The sequence below is a fragment of the Oryctolagus cuniculus genome, chromosome 1 (assembly GCF_964237555.1).
Source record: "Oryctolagus cuniculus chromosome 1, mOryCun1.1, whole genome shotgun sequence".
NCBI lineage: Eukaryota > Metazoa > Chordata > Mammalia > Lagomorpha > Leporidae > Oryctolagus > Oryctolagus cuniculus.
Genome location: NC_091432.1, coordinates 146,265,657 through 146,290,015, shown reverse-complemented (window position 1 = coordinate 146,290,015; position 24,359 = coordinate 146,265,657). Strand labels below are relative to the sequence as shown.

General features: G+C 42.0%; 2 protein-coding genes across 7 annotated transcripts in view; one reads left to right on the top strand and one right to left on the bottom strand.

Annotated features, from left to right (window-relative positions):
• The window catches only part of ECM2 (extracellular matrix protein 2), a 46,223-nt gene extending 27,751 nt beyond the window's left edge, over nucleotides 1–18,472 (bottom strand). Inside the window, exons 1-2 of one of the 4 annotated variants that reach the window (XM_070050223.1) lie at nucleotides 18,325–18,472; nucleotides 17,924–18,014 (exon numbers count right to left, since the gene is read on the bottom strand). The gene's annotated coding sequence lies outside the window, so the exon portion shown is untranslated. Of the gene's footprint in view, nucleotides 1–13,802; nucleotides 13,964–17,923; nucleotides 18,015–18,324 lie in introns of those variants that run through there. The other 3 variants (XM_051859164.2, XM_002708225.5, XM_002708224.5) reach the window with 3 other exon arrangements.
• CENPP (centromere protein P) overlaps nucleotides 1–24,359 on the top strand; it is a 252,206-nt gene that overhangs the window by 180,181 nt on the left and 47,666 nt on the right. The gene's annotated exons all lie outside the window — the stretch shown is intronic.

Here is a 24,359-nt window from a genome sequence, read left to right as displayed (position 1 = left end):
TGAACTGGTGCCCATATGGGATGCTGATGCTGCAGACAGCAGCTTTACCTGCTATGCCACAGCACCAGACCCCTGTGGTCACTATTAAATCAAGCCAAAAACATGTTGTAGCCTTCTCTGAATAGAAACCTTTAATGATTGTAGCAAATGCTATTTTTTTACATCCTGCCATATTGTACCTGGAGGCCAAGAATATGAGCACTGTTTGTGTTGCTGTAACAACTTTCCTGCCAGCTGGCCAGCCAATAACCGGAGTAGGTTGATAGAGTAGGACTTGTGAGGCTGTGAAGTTAGTTCATCGTCAGCTCCCCGAGAACCCGTCAGTCATTACACCAGCAGGGTGACAAAACAAATCTGACTTTACCTCCAGCATATGCCCTCCCACCTGAAACAGCTGAAAAGTCAGACGAAATAGATGAAATGCTTCCAGACATTTAAACCCAGAGCTATTCGGTTTGTTGGTCCTGTAGAGAGGAGGCAAATGAAAGTAAACTCTGTGATCCACTCACTGTCCAGAGTGGCTATCCAGGCCACAGTTTAGGGAGAGGGACGTAGGCAGTCTCTCTGAGCTGCTGACATGGACCTGTTCACCAAAGAGAACAGGGTCTGCAAGGCAGAAAACAGAAATGAGAGCTGCCCAGGGAAGCCTCCCAGAGATCTCCCATCTTTGACTTTGCTAGTAGCATGTGTGTAATCAAATACTCAAGACCTAAAGGGCAAAGGGCAAAAACCCTGGAGCTTGAAAATGAGTTTGTGAACCAGCATCCAGAGTGGAAGCCCGTACAGTCCACCAGCCTCTGGCAGAGTGCTCGGAAGGGCCTTCGCTCAGTACAGGAGATGGTAAGTCCTAGGCTGATGGCTGCCCGGACTCCATCTAACAGACCTTAAAAGCACGTCTTTCTGAAAGAATCAGACGGGACTCCCGGTAATTAACTGTGTGCCCGAGCAGCTAAGTGTAAACTCACCAGGCACACAAAGAAGCAAATGGACCCCAAATTATGAGAACAGTGAACCCATTGAAGCCAGTCCAGAAATGACACTGCTGAGGTAAAGATTAAATAGGCCATCAAAGGTTATTAGAACTGTATTCCATATGCTGAAGAAAGTATAGGAAATACTAACCCTGTTGAAATAGAAATGTGGAGCTATTTTTTCAAATCCAAGTCACACTTTTAAAGATGAAGACTACAGTATGAGAGAGAAGAAAACACAGAAGAATGAATAGCACATTAGACATTACAGGAAAACAGTGAAATTTTTCCAAAAAAATTTCAAAAACTGCAAAAAGAAATAGACAAATCCACATGTATCCAGAATTTTTAAAAGAGTAAATTGATTGCAAACTAAAATGAGAAACCACTGCACAGCCACTAGCATAACTAAATCTAAGATACCAACACCACCCAGGGCTGCAAGAATGTGGAACAATAGGTGCTCTCATTGATGACTGATAGGAATGCAAAAGGTACAACCACTTTGGAAGAAAGGTTGACAGTCCCTAAAAATTAAACATACTCCTGCCTATAACCCAGCAGTCGTGCTTCTTGGAATCTGCCCAAGTGAATTGAGAATCCATATGCACAGTCTGCTCGTGGATGCTTCTAGCAGCTTTACTCATAGTTGCCAAATCTTAGAAGCAACTGAGCTAAACCTGAATAGGTGAATAGACAAACCGGCTTAGGTGAATAAAGACACTGAGATAAACCTTTAACAGGTGAATAGACAACGTGGAATATTATTCAGTGACAAAAGAAATGAGCTTTTTTAAGTCATGAAAAGACATGGAAGAAATTTAGGGCTACTAAGTACTTATTAAACTTAAATGCATATAAGAAGCCAATCTAAAATGTCGACATACTATATAATTCCAGTGCTAGGGGCATTCTGGAAAAGGTAGAGTTATAGATAGTAAAAAGATGAATGATTGCCGAGGGAGAGGGGATGGGAGAAGGGGTAAGTGGAACACAGAATTTTTAGGACAGTGAAACTATTCAATACTATAATATAAAGGTGGGTCATATCATTTATATACTATGGACTTTGATAATGATGTATCAAATTAGGTTCGTCAAGTGTAACAAATGTACCATTCTTAGGCAAATGTTGATAGTAAGGATTTAGAAGATTTTAAAAACACCATCAACTTATCCTAATTCACGTTTATAGAACAATCTACTCAACAGCAGAAAAATATAACAGCCCCCCCTCAATGAAGTGTGTACGGTTTCATTTACCATGTGGTCAGCTGTAGTCTGAAAATATTAAATGGGAAATTCCAGGAATAGACATTGGTGAGTTTTAACCTGTACACCATTCTGAGCAGCATAGTGAAATCTCATGCTGTCTGCTGCATCCTGCCTGGAACGTGAATCATGCCTCTGTCCACTGTGTGCCTGCTGTGTCCACTGCCTGCCACTTAATCACCTGTTAGCGGAATGGGTTATCACATGAGCACACTGGTATCACAGTGTTTGTGTTCAAGTAACCTGTATTCTGTATCACAGTGTCCATGTCATAGTCCCCATTGCATCTCATGTTGCCATTATATCACCCCACATCGTCAAGGACAGTGCAGAATAAGTTGTTTAGAGAGAGACCACATTCACTTAACTTTTATTTCAGTATATTGTTATAATTTTTATACTTTTTTATTAGTTATTGTTATTAATCTCTTATTGTGTTTAATTTATAAGTTAAACTTTTTCATAAGTATGTATGTGTAAGAAAAAAAACAGAGTAATATAGAGTTCAGTACTATCTACAGTTTCAGGTATCCGCTGGTAGTCTTGGAACATATTTTCCCCTTATAAAAGGAGCTACTGAACACATTCTTTTCAAGTACACATGGTACATTTACCAGAACAGTACATATTCTAGGTCAAAAAACAAATTCCAGTGATTTTTTTAGAGATTCAAAACATACAGTATGTTCTGTAACCACAGTGAAATTAAGCACGTAATAAGTACCAGAAAGATACTACACAATCTTCAAATATTTGTAAACTAAACACTTGGCATCAAAGAAAAGATTCAAAAGGGACATTCAGAAAATATTTTGAATAATAATGTAAACATAATTCATAAAATTTGTAGGATGCAGGTAAAACATGGCTTAGAAATAAAATTATAGCACCAAATACCTGTTAATCACCTCAAAGCTTCTACCTTAAGAAACTCAAAAGTAGGGTCTGGCATTGTGGCCTAGGGGATGTTAAGCCACCACCTGCGATGCTGGCATCCCATATGGGTGCCAGTTCGAGTCACAGGTGCTCCACTTCCAATCCAGCTCCCTGCTACTGTGCCTGGGAAAGCAGCAGAAGATGGCTCAAGGCTTTGGAACCCTGGACCCATGTGGGGGACCCAGAAGAAGCTCCTGGCTGTAGCAGCTAGGGCTGGGCCAGGCCAAAGCCAGGGGCCTCTGGACCTCATCCAGATTTCCCACATGGATGCAGAGACCCAAGCATTTGGGCCATCTTACGCTGCCTTCTCAGATGCGTTAGAAGGAGCTGGATCAGAAGTAAAGCAGCCATTCCTCAAACCAGCACTCATGTGCCAGCTGTCAGTGTCTCATGCAGCAACTTAACCCACCGTACCACAGTGCCAGCCCCACACTACCTGATTTTAATACTTAGCTTAAATTCAAAAAGTAAGTAATATTTGGTATTGATGTTAAGATAAACATCAATGGGACAGAATAGAATGCCCATGAATGCACTGAGGACATACAGTCAACTGGTTTTAATCAAAGGTACTAGGACAATTTAATGGAGGAAGGATACTCTTTTCAAACAATAGTATAGGAATAATTACATAGCCACACAAAACAAAAATGTGCTACAATAATAAGTTATAGGTAAATGTAGGAGCAAAATCCATTAAAAATTATAGAAAAAAATAGGAAAAATGTTGGTGATCTTGAGATTGGCAAAATTTTCTTCAATAGAGCAATGAAAAGCATGAAATTTTTTTAAAAAGACTTATTTATTGGGGCCAGTGCTGTGGTGTAGTGGGTAAAGCCACTGCAGTGCCAGCATCCCATATGGGCGGCGGTTCAGGTCCCAGCTGCTCCACTTCCTATCCAGCTCTCTGCTATGGCCTGGGAAAGCAGTAAAAGATGACCCAAGTCCTTGGGCCCCTGCACCCATGTCGGAGACCTGGAAGAAGCTCCTGGCTCCTGGCTTCGGATCAGTGTAGCTCCAGCCGTCGCAGCCATTTTGGGAGTGAACCAGCAGATGGAAGACCTCTCTCTGTCTCCGTCTCCGCCTCCATCTCTCTGCCTCTGCCTCTGCCTCTCTGTAATTCTGCCTTTCAAATAAAAAATTTTTAAACAGATTTATTTATTTATTTATTTGAAAGGCAGAATCACAGAGAGAGAAGGAGAAGTAGAGAGAGAGGTCTTCCATCTGCTTGTTCACTCCCCAGATTGCCATAACAGCTGGAGCTGCGCCAATCCAAGGCCAGGAGCTTTTTCCGGGTCTCCCACACAGGTGCAGGGGCCCAAGGACCTGGGCCATCTTCTACAGCTTTCCCAGGATATAGCAGAGAGCTGGATCAGAAGTGGAGCAGCCGGAACTCGAACTGGCGCCCATATGGGATGCCAGCACTGCCGGCAGTGGTTTTACCTGCTATGCCACAGCACCAGCCCTTGAAATATTTTTAAAAGTAAATTATCTTCATCAAAATTGAAATATTTTCTTTTCAAAAGATACTATTAAGAAACTGATAAGGCAGGCCACATACTGGATAATATTTGCAAAATATATATTCAAACATTTGTATCAAATAAGTCTTATAAATCTATCAAAAGAGGAGCTGACACTGTAGTGTAGCAGGTGAAGCTCCCACCTGCGGTGCCAGCATCCCATATGGGCGCTGGTTAGAGTCCCGGCTGCTCCACTTCCCATCCAGCTCTCTGCTGTGGCCTGGGAAAGCAGTGGAGGATGGCCCAATTCTCGGGCGCCTGCACCCATGTGGGAGACCTGGAAGAGGCTTCTGGCTCCTGGCTCTCTCTCTCTCTCTCTCTCTCTCTTGTCTCTGCCTCTCTGTAACTCTTCTTTCAAACCAATATTTAAATTATAAATAAATAAATCTGTCATAAGAAGAAAACTAACCCAGTTTTAGTTTTTATTTTATTTGAGAGGCAGAGAAAGCTGCCATCCACCGGTTCACTCCTCAGATCCCTGCAGTGGCAGAGGTTGGGCCAAGCTGGGAGCTGGGATCTCAATCCAGGTCTCCCAGCTGAGTGGCAGGAACCCATTTACTTGCCAGTGCCTGCTACTTCCCAGCGTATGCGTTAGTGAGAAGCTGCCATTGAGAGTAGAGTTGGGACTTAGAAACCGAGGCACTCCTATATGGGATATGGGCATCGCAACTGGCATCTTAATCACCAGACCCATTCCATAACCTAGTTTTTAAAACAACCAAAAATTTTAAAACACATTTCACCAAAGAATATACACATGGCAAATAGCACATGAAAAGATAGGCTCAACATCATTCATCATTAGGAAAATGCAAATGGAAACCTCCATGAGATACCACCGCATACTTATTAGAATGGCTAAAAGTAAATAGAACCAAAGCTTGGCAAGAATGTAGAAGTAGGACTCTCATACAGTACCCTCAAGAATGTAAAGGGCTACAACAACTTTGGAAACAGTTTGGAGTTTTTTCAAGTAAGTTAGATATGCACCTATCATTTACCCAGGATATTGACCTAAGTGAAATGAAAGCACACTTGCACGCCCATAAAAAGTCATGTATATAAATGTTCATAAGTTTTATACTAGCCAAGAAGTCGAAACAGTTCAAATGTCTGTCAGTGTGTTCCTGGATAAACAGATGATAATATAGCTACATAGTGAAATGCTACTGAGTGGATCTCAAAAATGATTGTGCATAAGAAAATAAGCAAAAGGAGATGTATATGGTTCCATTTATATAAAATTAACAGAAAATGCAGACTGCTCAGTAGTGAAAGCACATCAGTGGTTTCTTCAAGACAGGTCCAAGGGTTTGACTGTGGGACAGGTGGAGGAGAATACCAATAGAGTTTAGGGAACCTTGGGGCATGTTGGGTATGTTTGTCTCCTTAATTGTGGTCATGGTTTTACAAGGATACTTTAAATATGTTCCCTTTAATTTGTAGTTGTCTTCACTGTATTGGATAAGGCTACCATTTCATAGTCTGAGTAAGAGGACAGGTGTTTAGAATCACACTCCAAATCATGTAAAGAGCAAAATTCACAGTCTGAACTGGTCTGAGGCACTTAATGACATTGTACACTCTTTACTTTGATCAGCAAAGGCAAAGTCAGGTGATGGAGAACCTAAAATATGTGGGTTGATGAACTTTTAGAGCTGAGGTCAGGAAATTGTCAACTAGAGGTCTTAGTGGTCCTACCATTTGTTTTTGTACAACCTACAGTCTGAAATGTTTTTAACATTTTAAATGATTTTAAAAAAAACTTATTTCATGGCATTAAAATTAAATTTCAGTATCCATAACATTTTATTGGAACACAGCCTCACCTATGTGTTCATGTATTTTGTGGTTTTGCACTATGGTGGCAGAGTTTAGTAGCTGCTACAAAGACTGACAGTGTGTTCTGCAAAATACAAGAGTTTACAGCAAAAGTTTGCCAGCTAAGAGTTTGAGCAGTGCTTCTCAGTGGGGATGATTTTGGCCCCCAGGGGACATTTGACAATATCTAGAGACCTGTTTAATAAGACACAGTTTGGAGGGGTCCTACAGGCATCCAGCATTTAGAGGCCAGAGATCTCCCAGAATATCTCTAGTGCTAAGATAAGGAACCCTGATTTAGACAAATAAAGAGATACTGAAGGTTTGTAATCAAGACGCATGTTGCTTGTGGGTAAAATATAATTGTAATTAGATGACTCTTTTAGAGGTTACTTATCAAAAGGAATAGTGAAAAATAACCATCATTTACATATAGTAATTTGTTTTCCAAGATCTTCTCCTAATTCCAAGACTTTCTTTTCATGTTTTTTTCCATGTCTCATACACAACTGTATCAGGAAGAAACAAAAAATTCCATTCTGAGTATTTGAATTCTCAAGGACAGATGGTTTATGCAGATGATACAGCCCACTGGATGTACAAAAAATAAAAATAACTCCAGAACTGGTGTTTATACAGTCAGAACAAAGTCCTTTTATTTTTTTAAGATTTTTTTTTTATTTATATGAGAGAGAAAGTTACAGACAGAGAGAGGAAGTTACAGACAGATCTTCCATCTGCTGGTTCACTCAGATGGCCACAATGGCCGGAGCCTAGGAGCCAGGAGCTTCTTCCAGGTCTCCCATATGGGAGAAGGGGCCCAAGAACTTGGCCATCTTCCACTGCTTTCTCAGGCCATAGCAGAGAGCTGGATCAGAAGAGGAGCAGCCGGGACATCAACCAGTGCCCAAATGGGATGCCAGCTCCTCAGGCAGTGGCTTAGCCTACTGCACCACAGCACCAGCCCCAGAGCCACGTCTTTTCATACATGCCAGCAGGTTTGTGTTCCTGCTGCTCTCAGGTACTGCTGCTATTCCTGCTATTATAAGGGGACTCTGGGGGCCGGTGCTGTTGCATTTGCATAGCAGTTTCAGTTCTTGGGCCCTTAAACCCACATGGGAGACCTGGATGTCACTCCTGGCCCTTGTGACCATTTGCAGAGTGAACCAGCAGATGGAAGACTTCTCTCTCTGCCTCTGCCTCTCCTCCTTGTAACTCCATGTTTGAAATAAATATTTTTTCAAAATCTTTTTAAAGGTGACTCTGTCCAGTTTCCCAAAGTGGGGAATTCCATTATCTACTCAGACCACACATTCCAGACTCTCAAAGTTCTGGCAGAAGTTTTCCCCTTGGACTGAGCCACAGTTTATTGTCCATATCAGGGCCCATGAGTTTTAAAGATTAAAAACAATGCTTACTCAGATTTCCATTTTCTGAGTTCTTAATCTTTTTTATTAGTGCTTCTTAAACTGTGTTTTAATTTATAAAATAATACCTATTTTTTAAAACTCAAGATAATGCCAAAATATACCAAGCAGAAAAGATAAATTGCCCTAACCATACTTAATAGTTTGGTACAAGAGTAGTCGAACTTTGTTATCAGAGGCCAGAGAGTAAATCTGGGGTTTTGCTGGTGGATGATCTCTGTCACAACTACTCAGCTGTGCTGTGGTAGCCACGGAGTAACCGTGAGCAGTAAGTAAATAGGTTGGCCTAACAATGTTCGTATAGCACTTCATCTAAAACACAGGATGTAGTTGCTTGTTTTAGTTAATATTTGTTTAATACATTGTTTGCATCATTTTAGTTTCAGCCTTTCCATATCCTTGTATTTTTATATACTTTCAATTAGTGGGGGTTTTTAAATGCAGTCTGATAAACTTTGTCTTTTAACTGGAAAATTTAATGTTCTTATACTTAATGTAATGCTTGTTGTGTTCAAGTATAAATATATTTTTGACAATTGACTTTCTTGTATCTCTTCTGTGTTCCTTTTTTCTATTGCTTTCTTTTTAATGAATGGCTAGGTTTTTATTTCATTAGTAATGATATACTTTTTTACTGTTCTGTTCTTTATAAAATTACTACATACATTCTTTTTTTTTTTTAAGATTTTATTTATTTATTTAACAGGTAGTTACAGACAGTGAGAGGGAGAGACAGAGAGAGAGGTCTTCCATCTGGTGTTTGACTCCCCAGATGGCTGCAACAGAGCTGGGTCAGGCCAAAGCCAGGAGCTAGGAACTTCCTCCAGGTCTCCCATGTGGGTGGCAGGAGCCCAAGCACTTGGGCCATCTTCTACTGCTTTCCCAGGCCATAGCAGAGAGCTGGATCTGAAGTGGAGCAGCTGGGACTTGAACCAGCAGCCATATGGGATTTCGGCGCCACGACAGAGGCTTCGCCTACTACACCACAGCGCCGGCCCCAACATACATTGTTGAGTTACCAAACTCTGATATAGGGGCCAGGAATGGGCTTTCAACCCAGCAGTTAAGACACAGTGTAGGCTGCTCACATCTTGTGTCAGAGTGCCTCGTTCGTTCGAGGCCTGGCTCTTTGACTGCCAGTCAGCCTCCTGCTAATGCCCGTCCTGAGAGGCAGCAGGTGTTGCCCCTAGTGCTTGGGTCCCTGCCACTCACATGGGAGACCAGTACTGAGTTCTGGGGCCCTGAGATTGTGGGCATTTGGGGAGTGAAACACCAGATGGAGGATCTCCCTCTCCCTTTCTCCCTCCCTTTTCCCCTCTCCTTCCCCCATCTCTTTGCGTTTCAAATAAGATGCAAAGTAAATAATTGCTTCTACGTAGTATATGCCATTAACACCTTTTCCCACTCTGACAACCAAAAATGTTTACATACATTGCCAAATGTAACCTGCTCCCATTTGAGGACTTCTTACTTAGATCTACCTATGCATCCTTTTTGTTTCTTCTCACTGCTTTCTGTATCACCGATCTTGTATGTTAAAGAATACCTTTCAGGGGACCCACCCAGTGGCTCACTTGGTTAATCCTCCGCCTGCGGCGCCAGCATCCCATATGGGCGCCGGGTTCTAGTCCCAGTTGCTCCTCTTCCAGTTCAGCTCTCTGCTGTGGCCCGGAAGGGCAGTGGAGGATGGCCCAGGTGCTTGGGCCCCTGCACCCACATGGGAGACCAGGAGGAGGCACCTGGCTCCTGGCTTCAGATCTGCATAGCTCTGGCAGTGGCAGCCATTTGAACCAACGGAGGGAGGACCTTTCTCTCTGTCTCTCTCTCTCACTGTCTAACTCTGTCAAATAAATTAAAAAATAAATAAAAATACAAAATAAAAGAATACCTTTCAGGGATTTCTTTTATTTATATCTGTAAATGACAGTTCTCTTTCTGTTTATTTGAAAATCCTTGCATATGACCTTAATTGTAAAGGATGTATTTGCTGGATACAGAACTTAGGTTGACAAATGTTTTCTTCCAGCATTCTGAAGATACTATTCCTATGCTTTCTTGTTTCTAATGTCTTTATTGAGAAGTCGCCTCTCAATCTATTTCTCCTTCAAATGTAGCTTTTTAAAAGATTTTGTTTGTTTGTTTATTTATTTATTTGAAAGGCAGAGTTAGAGAGGAGGAGACAAGACATTTTCCATCTGCTGGTTAACTCCCCAGATGGCTGCAACAAAGTCAGGTCAGGCCAAAGCCAAGAGCTAGGAACTTCCTCCAGGTCTCCCATGTGGGTGGCAGGAGCCCAAGCACTTGGGCCATCTTCCACTGCATTCCCAGGCCACAAGCAGAGGGCTGGATCAGAAGAGGATCAGCCAGGACACGAACTGGTGCCCATATGGAATGCCAGCGTCACGGGCAGCGTCTTTACCCAAGAGACCACAATGCTAGCCCTGCTTTTTCCTTTTTTTTTTTTTTTTTTTTTTTCCTAGCTGCATTTCAGATGTTTTCTTTCTCTTTGGTTCTATTTTATTCTGGTATGTGTAGTTATGATATTCCTGCTTTTTTTCATGTTGGCATTCATAGCACTTCTTGAATTTAGGGACCGATGTTCACCGGATTTGGGAACTTCCCAGCTGTCATCCAGTGCTTTCTCCCTTCCTTTCCCCTCTCTCCAGAGCTGCAGGTAGACAGCCTCCTCATTAGTCCTGCAGTCACTTTTCCTCCACCTGTTGCTCCACGAGTCATCTGGCTGCTTCCCTGATTGTCTTCCAGTTCACTAATAGTCTCTCCAGCTGTGCTAATCTGCTGTTAAGTCCACCCATTGACTTTGTTTCTTTCATTGTATTTTTAAATTTTCAAGTTTTCAGTAATTCTTTTAACTTATTAATAACATTTTAATATTTTATTTTTTGAGATAACATTTTAAATTTACATTATAGTCAACAGTTTAATGGCTCTACTAAACAGGTCAACAAATACAAAGTAAAAAGACTCTAGTCCAGCAGGAAAAAAGGCCAGGGCTATAAACAACAATCAAATGAAAAGATTTCCACCTTCATTCACATAAAATAAATTTTAAAATAGTCAAAAAATTATCAAAACTATCATATTATTCCTGACTGAAACTATAAACAAGTTTGGACAAAATACTGTATTTGCAGTATTTAAATTTTTAATCTTGTATTTTTCAAGCACATTAATCACATTTTCTCTCACCTCTATGTCTGAAGACTAGGTTTTCTGGATTGGTGTGTTTGCTCTTACTTCTTTTGGTTTTTAGCCTGTTCTGTCTCCTCATTTGCCTGATCACTCTTGACTGACTGCTAGACATTGCATATGGAAAATTATTAAAGTACTTTGAAGTTTAGGATCACATGTTCCCTATATAAGGAGGAGTTACCTCTGCTTTGAGCATGAGGTTGAGGACACTACCAATCATGTGTTGAGTGATTTGAGCTGGGCTTCACCACAGCCAAGGAACAATTACACAGAAGTCCATTGATTTTTACCAGCATCACTTCTCTTTACCACCCCCTCGGCTTGTTTGGCCCTATCCTTTGATTTTTGTTTCTCTCCAGCCTCATAATCTGCTAAAGCTCCACTCAGTTTCTCAGCCACTTTCGGAACACGCGGATGCCTCCATGAGAAATGCTGTTCCCAACTTTGGGGTTTCGGTCCTGTCCCAAACGCCGGCCTTGACGTTTCGCCATCTTCCCTGTTATTCTCTGCAAGTCAGTGAGTGTGACTTGTCTCGCCAGCCGTCATCCAGAGAAGGTCCCTCAGGCTTGCTTATTCCTTACAGAAATGCATCTTCTCTCAGAGAAGGTCAGAGAATTCTTGGGATTCTTGTATGTCTGAAAATACTGTTTAGTTAACAGAATTACGGTCTCAAAATCCTTTTCCTGTAATACTTGACAGATAGTGGTCCATCATTTTCTAAGATTTACTCTTGCTGATAAGACGTTTGACTTGAATCTGATTCTCATTTCCGTTGTTTTTTTTTTTATAGAAGCTCTTTTTTCTCCCCAAATTTTCAACATATCTTTGATTTTCAGAAGTTTTGCCACAATGTGCCTATGTAAAAGTAGTAGTCATAGTGGTGATTGAATTTGCCATTCTTGGGATCTTTTAATCTAAAATCATTTATCCTTCCCGAATGGGCTGTCTGACCTGTTTTCCCCTGTGCCCATTCAGGGCTACATTCTTGTTCTTTCAACTCTGCACCTTCTGTCTACCTGTGCAGGGATCCCACAGATTCTGTCCACCCGGCAACCCCCATATTGTTGCCTAGTGCAGCTGTCTATTTATATGTGTGTGTGCTTGTAACAGGTCTCCCAGTGAGAGGAGGGAGGGCGGAAGTCTGCTCGGTGTGTCCTCAGGTCTCAGCAGTTCTGTTCACGGCTCCATCAGCCATCATCAGCTGCTTCTGTCAGCTTTCACCTGGTATATGTTCCAGCTTGCCACCAGGTCACCGTAGCTCAGCACTTCCCAGTTGTACATTATCTGTATGTCGGCCTCAGCATCACACTCGCGGTCAGTGTGTGCACACATTGATCACCTACTGCATCACTGTAGGCCATAGAACTGAAGCTATATTTGAGTAACTTCTTATGATCCATGTGGTTTTGTTTTAGAAAAACTAACATGCAAAACATATAGTAGCAAATCCACCAGCTTATTGGCACTTGAATTCATACAAGTCAGTTTGTAGAACAAGTACATGGGAAAGGAATGGCAGTAGCAGCAAGGGGGACAGTGTGAAAGTGGGGCTGTTGGACAGTGTGGAGCTGGAGTTTGCTAAGAGTCACAGGCAGGGAGCCCTGCTGGGCAGACACATGAATGCTATGCGGTCACACATGCAGACCCTCTGTCCTGTGCTAGCAGTCAAACCCAGGAGGTCCCAAGTTTCCCGGTGTCCCTGGGCCTTCTGTAAGCACCATCTGCCAGAGTGTCCCCCTGAGCAAGTCTGCCCACCCTCCACGTCCTCATCCTGGCACCATCTCTCTTCATCTCTCCCTCTGCCAAAAAAAAAAAAATTGACTATTTTACTCATCCAGAAATCTATGTAACTATGTTCAGTAATAAATTTACAGGGCTATTTTAATTTTGACAAAAATCAGTGTCTAAATACTCTTATTGAAATGTTTAAATACATTTTATTAAATGGCCTCTAAATGCTAATTTTATAACTGATGCTTACGCCTTTGTTATTTTCAATTGTTTATATAATTTATTTTTGCCTTTAATATTTATTTTAATGAACAGCTATATAATGGAGCAAATATGTTTTTAGAGATAAAACTTTATGGCTGTCTAATCACAGTATCATTTTTATCAAAGACACTTTATCTTCCTAGCCCTTACTGTGTTTATCCCAATAGTAATTTGTAAACCTTGATTAACTTATTATTTTCCTTCATTTAATTTTTTTCATCAATTTTCTCAAGTAAACTTTAAAAAATAGAAGTTTAAACTTCTACCTGGAGCCATGAATCTATTACCACATCCCACTCCACTCAACAAGTTTAAAATGGAAAACATTTTAAATTAATTATTCGTATTTCTTTAGGGCTTAGACACTGAGAAAGAATGAAGTTTTCAAACCAGTGTATATTTCTGTGGAGCACATAATTCTATCTAAACATACAAAAACAACTTAATCCTAGTTCTGTAAAGTTTGAAATTCTTGGGAAATAATCATGCTGAAATACAAGTAAACAGAATAATACGTACTTTGAACTTTTAAAATACATTAAAGAGAGAATTTTCTTAAGGGTTAAACATACTTGCAACATAATATAACCAAATACTAAAACCATCCCACATGCTTTAGTAAAAACTTAAAATTTAAAACTTTTTACCTGGAAATCTAAACTAAGTAGGCTTTGCTTGGTGTCATTTAAGTCTCCAGCTGAAAATGAAACAGAAATCAGGGCTTTCTCTATAAACAAAGAGGGAGCAGAAGGGACTAGTGAAAGAATGTTTGCTGACTTCTTAGTAAAATCTCAAATAGCCGCTTCCCTTGGGATAAATGCCTTTCAGTTCTTTGTGGGGAAAATTAGCCAAGAAAGTAACCAGGGAAAATGGTTACCAAGGGAAATATTTTTTTAATCACAGGAAAAGTAGAAGACAGCAGAAGAAAGGGAGGAGTGTCGGGGGTGGGGAGCATTTCCTTTATAAGCAGAAAAGGCAGAGTTGGAACCATAAAAATGAGTTTGAGTAAGAAATCTGTGAGTTTTGTAGACTATTGACATTAAAATCTTAAAATGCATACCAGCCTGCATGATGTCACTTCAGCTTTATCAATGGTAGGAGTGATAATCTTATCCAACTAAAGACTGTGCCTATCTGGGATCCCTTTGAAATCGGGATAATATTATTTAACTCTGTGAGCCTCTCTACCCGCCCACTCTTTTCTCACACTCATTGTTAACAAGACAACAAACGGTTACATATGAATGCCACTGGAAATTATGTAACTTATAAACATGAGTAATAATAAACATACGCAAGGGTGCTGTGGGGGTCCTAAAAGCATGCCTCTCTAACAAATTCATTGTTTGTGTTGACCTCAGTCCCTCTTACTGCAGATGGGTAAGTTAAAGAACAGGTCAGGACTCTAAACCCAACATTCCTGCCTTCAAGAACTTTATGAGTTGACACTTTATACTTCTGACTGAAGTGTATTCTTCTAGAAACTAGATAATAGCAACCTTTCAAATTTTGTGAAAATAAAAGGAGTAGCATATATAAAGTGCCAAACTCAGCCTGTCATAGACTGCTTAATTAAATAATAACTATTTGTAAAATTCTTAAATTCTACTTCAGGGGTCCAAATTACTTGATAGTGGGGCAAGTGTTTGGGTGTAGCGATTAAGATGCTACTTTGGGGGGCCGGCACTGTGTCATAGCAGCTAAAGCCGCTGCCTGCAGTGCTGACATCCATATGGGCACTGGTTCAAGTCCTAGCTGCTCCACTTCCAATCCAGCTCTCTGCTATGGCCTGGGGAAGCAGTAGAAGATGGCCCAAGTCCTTGGGCCCCTGCACCTATGTGGGAGACCCGGAAGAAGCTCCTGGCTCCTGGCTTCGGATTGGCACAGCTCCCATTGATCATTGCAGTCAATTGGGGAGTGAACCATCAGATGGAAGACCTGTCTTGTCTGTCTGTCTGTCTCTCTCTCTCTTTCTCTCAATCTCTCATTCTCTCTCTGCCTCTCCTCTCTCTATGTAACTCTTTCAAGTAAAATAAATAATAAATCTTAAAAAAAAAAGTGTATAGGTTTAACTAAAAAATAAATAAATAAATAAGATGTTATCCCTTATTGGAGTGCCTCCTTTACAATCTGATTGCAGCTTCCTGCTAAAGTGCACCCTGGGAGGCAGTAGGGGGATGGCTCAAGGGCTTGGGTCCCTTCTACCCATAGGGTATGGGGGGAGACCTGGAGTGAGATACAGGCACCTGGCTGCAGCCTGGCCCAGTCCCAGCTGTTGTATACATTTGGGCAATGTGCTAGCAGATAAAAGATACCTCTCTCTCTCCTCTGCCTCTCCTCAAAGAAAATAAGCAAACTTAAAAAAATTACTTGACAAAAATTAGCTGAAATTTTCATTTTCCAAAATCTTTTTTAATAAAGTGCAAAACCTTTTTTTTTTTTTTCAAACTTCAGTCTTCTTAATTGAAAGAACGAAAGACAGAGACCTAGATCTCCCATCCTCTGATTGATTACTCAAATGCTTGCAATAGTCATAGCTGGTGGTTGAAGCCAGGAGCCTGGAACCCAATCTTGGTCTCCCACATGGGTGCCAGGGATCCATCATTGACTATCTACCAGTGTGGGCATTAGAAGGAAGCTGGAATCAGAAGTAGAGCCAAGACGGAAACCCAGGCATTTCAATATGGGATGCAGGCATACCAAGCAGCTTCTGTACTGCTGTACCAAATGCCCACATTTCCCCAAATCTTAAAGTGGCCTCAATAGATTGAATCAAGATGATGGACTGAGTACTGGAACCACCCAAATTCCTCAAAATAATAAAAGCTTGTTTTTAAAAACGTAAAACTGCACAGCAAATAAGTAATACTCTTAGAAGATAAATGATTTTTAGGACTTCAAAGACTGAAGGCAGATATGCTCCATCGGAAGAAAGACATCGTAGCCCAGAATTCGTGAGGGAAGACACCTTGCGGGTCCTTTAGGTCTGGAAATCCCAGATCCTGGGTACAAGGGGTTGGCTGAGCATTGACTCCTGAGCAGCAGGGAAGATACCCCCTGCCCTTCTAATGTTACTGTGATTGGTTCCAAGAATCAGTTATGCGACTGCACATCGGAACCCACGTGCTTGTCCACCTGGCCAGAGTGGCTGAACAGACAGGTCGATGGCTGCTGGACAGGGAGCTCCCATGTTGACAATTCAAACTGGCTGCAAATTCAGCCCTGCTTCGGACATAAGCACATTCCACCCACATGTTCAGGCCTTTTAGTCAGTGTTTTAATCTTGCATTCTCAGTCAGGCACACGTAGCTCAGGATTACCAACATTTAGGGAGATTGTAATGTTGGAGGTGAAACATCCCAATACACCTATACACATCAGAAAAGAAAAGAATTCTGCAATTAAAAGCTTGATGATGTGCGTGAGAAAGCTGGTAGTAATATTGGAGAAAACACTAAAGAAACGTCCTAAAAAAGTAAGGGGAAAGACAAATGGAAAACAAAAGGGAAAAGGTAAAGCATCAGACAAGGAAGTGCAATATCAAATTAGAGGGTCAGAAAGCAAACAGAAAAACAGGAAAAATGCATACATCAATGAAGAAGCAATTCAAGAAGATGAGAATTCAAGGACCAGGGTTTCCAAAATGAATAGGCTTATTTGATGTTCAGCATAATAGATGAAATTAGACTGACTTCAAGCACATAATTTTGAAATTTAAGAATGTTGGAGCCGGCGCCGCGGCTCACTAGGCTAATCCTCCGCCTAGCGGCGCCAGCACACGGGGTTCTAGTCCCAGTCGGGGTGCCGGATTCTGTCCTGGTTGCCCCTCTTCCAGGCCAGCCCTCTGCTGTGGCCCGGGAGTGCAGTGGAGGATGGCCCAAGTGCTTGGGCCCTGCACCCCATGGGAGGCCAGGAAAAGCACCTGGCTCCTGGCTCCTGCCATCGGATCAGCGCAGTGCGCCGGCCGCAGCGCGCTGGCAGCGGCGGCCATTGGAGGGTGAACCAACGGCAAAGGAAGACCTTTCTCTCTGTCTCTCTCTCTCACTGTCCACTCTGCCTGTCAAAAAAAAAAAAAAAAAAAAAGAATGTTGGAGTGGCCGGCACTGTGGCATAGTAGGCTAAGCCTCCATCTGGGGCGCCAGCATTCCATATGGGTGCCAGTTCATGTCCTGGCTGCTCCACTTCCGAGCCAACTCTCTGTTTATGACCTGGGAAAGCAGTGAAAAGATGGCCCAAGTGCTTAGGCCTCTGCACCCACGTAGGAAACCAGGAAGAAGTTCCTGGCTTCACATCGGCTCAGCTCCAGCAGCTACAACCATTCAGGGAGTGAACCAGCAGATGGAAGACCTTTCTGTCTCTCCCTGTCTCTGCCTGTAGCTCTACCTCTCAAATAAAAATCTTAAAAAAAAAAAAGAGAGAGAGAGAATGTTGGAGACAGAGAGGATCCCTCCTATTTTCAGCAACAAAAATAAACCACAGGACCCTGCATTAGAGTGACTTCTGGCTACTGAATAGTAATCCTGGGACAAAGCAGACAATGGGAAGATGCCTTTAAAATTCTAAAGAATATTTATTTTTAATTTCCTTGCCAGACAAAAAGAGAGGCAACTCAGTCCAAAATGACCAAACACCATCAAACAGGCTGTTCATAGAAAGGGAAATGTCAAGTCAGTAAAAAGGAGAGAGTAGTGTCTCATACTCAGTAACAGAAGCCATGGCTTGATTTGAAATACATACATTAAGAGAGAGTTTTTGGCTTAGTACTTACAGTGTCACTTGGGATACCTGAATCCCCTATCTGAGTGCCAGGCTTAGAGTCCCAGCTCCACTTCAGATCTTGCTTCTGGCTAATAAGCACCCTAGGATGAAGTAGGTGATGGCTATATTAGTTAGGTCTTAATTGGGTGAGAGACCCGGACTGAATTCCTGGCTCCTGGCTTCAGCATGGCTCTACCCTGTCTGAAGTGGACATTTGGGAAGTGAACCAGCAGATGGAGGATTGATTCTCTCTCCCTTCTTCCCTCCCTCCCTCCCTCCCTTCTTCCCTCCCTCCCTCCCTCCCTCCCCCCCCCCTTTCTCTCTCTCCCTTTCTCTCTCTGCCTTTCAAATAAATTAAATAAATATGTTTTAAAGTTTATTAAAAAGGAAAAAAAATATTGAAATACATACATTAGTTTTGGGAGAAAACACGGTGGGTAACCTGCTGTGTTGGCCAGGGAGTAGAGCAAACAGGAACAGCTTAACAGTGGCTGGCTGAATACCATCAGGCCTAGCATTTCAAAACCTCCAGGAATCTATTATAGAAACAGGTCTTTCTGGGCAAAGGGTGCTCCAAGGGAGTATTTTGAAACACTGTAACATTGAATAAGAAGAACGGGAGGAGTTAACTCCATGAGCTGTTGGCAGAACAAGAGGTAGCTGGAGATCGGAAGGCCTCCAGAGTACCAGCATGCAAAGTTGTCACCGTGCCCCAAGAGGAAACTTCAAAACCATGTGTCTTGTGATCTTAACTTATTTTGATATAATTTAGCATCTTATTAAAGAACAAATTGGAGAGAAATTAAAACTCTTTATAGTAGTTATGTCTGGATTATGGAATTTTAGGGGCACATTTACTATGTAACTGTATATTTTTATAATGTTTTGAGCTTTTTATAACAAGATCAGAAAAGAATAACTTTTTAAAAGGAATAAAAACAAGCAGAAAAAGAAGTAACAGATAACAGCACGGAGGACTAACAGTAACTCCCATGCTGAGATGGTCACAAAAAAAAACAAATGTTACAGTTTCTGAAGTTGCTGCTCTAAAATTTCTGTGGTTTAATGGACTGTTACATGAGAGCTTTTGCAGAAACTATTTTAACCGCACTAGTCTATGGAAAATGCTGGTATTACGCTTTCTCCTGCCCCTTTTATTACTGCAGGCATAAATTATGTCCTGAGCCTTGGCTCTGACAGCCCTCCAAGGCTGTGGCCTTGCTCGGCAGCAGGCACTGAGCAGAGCCTCCTGTGCCGCCTGTGCCTGTCAGGTGCACACGCCAAAGGACCGTTCCTGTGGTGCCATCATTTTCAGTACAGTCACCTTTGCAGTGTTTGGGTTCTGGTATACCAGTGAGGTGAATTTTCTTTTACGTGTGCAATTGCTTGCCATATGACACCTTTGTAGCTATTAACACCTAGGGAAATATAAATTTCAGATGTTTTAAGTAGAGCCATTCTCAAAAACAGGAGCCTTATCTGGCTTCAGGCCAGTTTTAGTTATGTTTGTCTATCAGTCTCTCTCTCTCAGCATAGTCAGATGCCTTTTAAACTGGTTAACACTGGAATGTGTCAGTTGTTTTGTTTACTTTTTTTTTTTTTTTTTTTTTGACAGGCAGAGTTAGACAGTGAGAGAGAGACAGAGAGAAAGGTCTTCCTTCCATTGGTTCACCCCCCAAATGGCTGCTATGGCTGGTGCGCTGCGCCAATCCGAAGCCAGGAGCCAGGCGCTTCCTCCTGGTCTCCCATGCAGGTGCAGGGCCCAAGCACCTGGGCCATCCTCCACTGCCTTCCTGGGTCACAGCAGAGAGCTGGACTGGAAGAGAAGTAACCGGGACAGAATCCGGCACCCCAACCAGGACTAGAACCCAGTGTGCCGGCGCCGCAAGGCGGAGGATTAGCCTATTGAGCCACAGCGCCGGCCTAGTTATTATTTCTTTAAGAAATAATGACAAGGGGAATAAAGTCTGTACATATCTGGTACAGGTACAGTTTTTCTAGTATATGCTATCTTCAGGTGTAAAATTGATTGAACTTGTGGATACAGAACCCATGGATATGGATTGCTGACAGTACATAAAAGTAGCATAAATTTTTAAAGTACACAGGGGCCAGTGCTGTGGCGCAGTGGGTTAAAGCCCTGGCCTGCAGTGCCAGCATCCCGTATGTGTGCCGGGTCTAGTTCCGGCTGCTCCACTTCTGATCCAGCTCTCTGCTATGGCCTGGGAAAGCAGTGGAAGATGGTCCAAGTCCTTGGGCCCCTGCACCCATGTGGGAGACCTAGAGGAAGCTCCTGGCTCCTGGCTTCAAATCAGCTCAGCTCTGGCCATTGCAGCCATTTGGGAAGTGAACCTGCAGATGGAAGACCTCTTTAACACTGTCTTTCAAAAAAATTTTTTTTAATTAAAAAAAAAAGTACACAGTGAAAGCTTTCATTTTTCTTTACCAGGGTTGATTGTTCTACCAACCTTTTCATTGAAGTAACTAAAAAAAGCTATATATAACTTTTATATAGTTCTATATAAAAAGCTTTATATGACTATAAAAATATATCACACATTAGAACATCTTAAAAAACATTGTTGCAAGATGGGTGTGATAAGAGTAGATTCAGCTGCCGTTTGGGACACTCATACCCATGTTGCAGTGCCTGGGATTGATTCCTATCTCTGCTTCCCATCTGTCTTCCTGCTAATGACCCCCTGGAGGTCAGCACGTGGCTGCAGTACTTGGGTTCCTGCTGCTCATTTGGGAAACCTAGATGGATTTCCTGACTACTGGTTTTGACCTGGTCCAGCCCTGGCTGTTACAGACATCTGGGACATGAACCAGTAAATGGAAGATCTCTTTCTTTCTCTATCTCTTCTTCTATCTCTGTCACTGTGCCTTTCATTTAAACAATTAACTTCATTTAAAAAATCATCAGTGAGGTGAGAAGATTTTTTAAAAAGTGCTGGCCCCAAATCTGGGAGATTACCATGATAAACCTTTTGTTTTGGGGTTACTTGCCAGAAATATTAAATAAGAAAAATGTCAATAAATATATAAGAAGCAATAATAACAATTCAACACCTTTTTTTATTCATCACCTCAAATACTTATCATTTAGTCTTCCTAACTCAAACCTTGTACCCTTTGATCAATATCTTTCAATTCCTCCAGCCTCACAGCTTCTGGTAATCACCATTCTGCTGTCTGTTACTATGAATTAATTGTTTGATTCCACATGCAGTATAAGCAAGTGAGAACATATAGTATTTTTCTTTCTGTGTCTGCCTTATCTCACTTAGCATGATGTCATCCAGATTCTCCATGTTGTTGCAAATGACTTTTTTTTTTTTAACATTTATTGATTTATTTATTTTAAAGGCAGAGTTGGAGGGAACAGAGAGAGAGATCTTACTTCTGCTGGTTCACTCCCCAAATGGCTGCAACAGCCAGGGCTGAGCCAGCCCAAAGCTAGGAGCCAGGGACTGCTTCCAGGTATCCCACATGGGTGGCAGGGCCCAAGTACTCGGGCCATCCTCTGTTTCCCCAGGCACATTAGCAGGGAACTAGATCAAAAGTGGAACAGCCAGGACTCGAACCAGTGCCTATATGGATTGCTGACATTGAACGTAGTGACTTTACCCCAGTGCACCACAATGCCAATCCCAAGAATTTTCCTTCTTTTTAAAAGCTGTATTCCATTGTGTGTATTTACACCATGTTTTTGTTTTCCATTCTTTTTTTTTAATTAATTTTTTATCTATTTGGAAAACGCACATCTTCTTTCTACTGGTTCACTCCTTCTAATGCCTGCAATAGGTGGGCCTGGGCCAGACCAAAGCCAGTAGCCAAGAAATTAATCTGGGTCTCCCACATGGGTGACAAGGACACAACTACTTGAGCCTGCAACCGCTGCCGCCCGATGTGGTCATTAGAAGAAAGCTGTTATTGGGAGCAGAGTGTAGACGCTAACCCCGGAGTATGGGCGGGAATCTCTAGATCAAATGCCCACCCCTTTTTAAATATTTATTTTTATTATTTTTTAAGATTTTATTTATTTGAAAGGCAGAGTTACAGAAAGAAAGGAGAGGGAGAGAGATCTTCCATCCACCTGTTCACTTCCCAGATGACTGCGACAGCTGGGGCTGGGCCAGGCCAAAACCAGGAGCCAGGAGCTTTTTCGGGGTCTCCCTGTTGGTGGCAGGGGCCCAGGCCTTGGGCCATCTTCTACTGCTTTCCCAGGCAACTGGGGTCAGAACTGGATCAGAACTAGAGCAACTGGGACTTGATCCAGCACCCGTATGGGATGCGGGCACTGCAAGTGGCAGCTTAGCCTGCTGTGCCACAGCGCAGTCATTTTGACTTTCAAATAATCAAATCAATCTTTTTTTTTTTTTTTTTGATAAAAAAACACTTTTCTTTCTGTGCTTGAAATGCAAAAGAGAGCTCCCATCTTCTGGTTCACTCCCCAAATGCCTACAATAGCCAGGACTGTGCCAGACTAAATTCAGGACTCAGGACTCAATCCAGGTTTTTCCCGTGAATGAAAGGAACACATTGACTTGTGTCATTACATGTAGCGGTCACTAAGTCAAAAGTGCTCCTATCTGTTTATTTGTTGAGGGACATGTAGGTTGTTTCCATATCTTGGCTACTGTGAATAGTGCTACAGTAAATATGGAAGTGCAGATGTTTCTTCAACACACCACTTTTATTTCTTTCCAGGTGTTTGTTTTATTTTGCTTTTTAGAGAGAGGGAGAGGAGAGAGAAAGCGCTATCTTCCATCTGCTGGTTCACTCTCCAAATGGCTGCAATGGCCAGGGCTGGGCCAGCTGGGCCCGCCAAAGCCAGGAGCCAGGAGCTTCTTCCAGGTCTCCCATGTGAGTGCAGGGGCCCAAGCACTTGGGTCAGCCTCTCCTGCCTTCCCATGCACATTAGCAGGGAGCTTTGTCAGAGGAGCAGCTAAGACTCAAACCCATACCCAAGGCTGCAGACAGCTTCTTAATCCACTGCACCACAGCTCTGGCCCCTCTTTCAGATGTTTACCCAATAGTGAGATTACTAAATTCCATGGTAATTTTTTTGAGAAATTTCCATACTGTTTTCCACAACAGCTGTACTAATTTACATTCCTATCAACAGTGAATAAGTTTCTTGTTCTCCACATCCTCACTAATATTTATTACTTCTTGTCTCTTGATAATAGCCTTCCTGACAGATGTGAGATAATGTCTCATTGTGGTTTTGCTTTGCATTTCTGTGACGGTTAGTGATGATGAGCATATTTTCATATGTCTGGATATTTGAGAAATTTCTAGTCCTTTGCCCATTTTTTCATAACATTATTTACTTGCTGCTGAATTATTTGAGTTCTTTATGTATTCTGGATGTTAATCTCTTATCTGATGTATAATCTGAAAGTATTGTGTCCTGTTCCCTAAGTTGTCTCTTCAGTCTGTTGATCATTTCCTTTGCTGTACAGAAGCTGTTTAATTTTATGTAATTGTGTTTGTCCCTTCTTAGTACTTATGCTCGGTATGAGAAGCCAGACAAAAAGACCACATACTGATTGATTCCATTATATTGAATGTCCAGAATGGGCAAATACATTGAGACATGAATTACGTTAGTGGTTACCTGAGGTGAGAGAGTGATTGAATGGGGTATGACTATTAGTAAGTGCAGAGTTGCTTTATGTGGTGAACAAAATGTTCTAAAAAGTAGGTAGGGTGGTGGCTTTCAATTATGAATATGCTAGTATATTCATATGTGTATATATATATATATATGTAAAGTGACTGGTATACTTTACACTTTGAATTTTATGGTTCATAAATTATACCTCAGTAAAGCATTTTTTAAAAATATTCTGGTGGGGGCTGGCGCACAGCTCACATGGCTATTCCTCTGCCTGCAGTGCCGGCATCCCATATGGGCACCAGGTTCTAGTCCCAGCTGCTTCTCTTCCAGTGCGGCTCTCTGCTGTGGCCCGGGAGGGCAGTGGAGGATGGCCCAAGTGCTTGGGCCCCTGCACCCACATGGGAGACCAGGAAGAGGTACCTGGCTCCTGGCTTCAGATCAGCACAGCGCCGGCTGTGGCGGCCATTTGGAGAGTAAACCAACAGAGGGAAGACCTTTCTCTCTGTCTCTCTCTCACTGTCTATAACTCTACCTGTAAAATAAAAAAAAAAAAAATACTCTAGTGAAATACTAAAAGTTTTCTGGGAACAAAACAGTGAGGCCTGGCAATACAATAATGCAATAAAGAAAAAATAAACTAAGAATAAATGGTGGGGTAGTAATTTGTCATAGCAATCAAGACACCATTTGAAACACCCACATGTTGTATTAGAGTGCCTAAAAGTTCAAGTCCTGACTCCACTCCCAGTTCCAGCTTCCTGCTAATGCACATCCCAAAATGCAACAGTGATGGCTCAAGTGTGGTTGCATCCCTGAC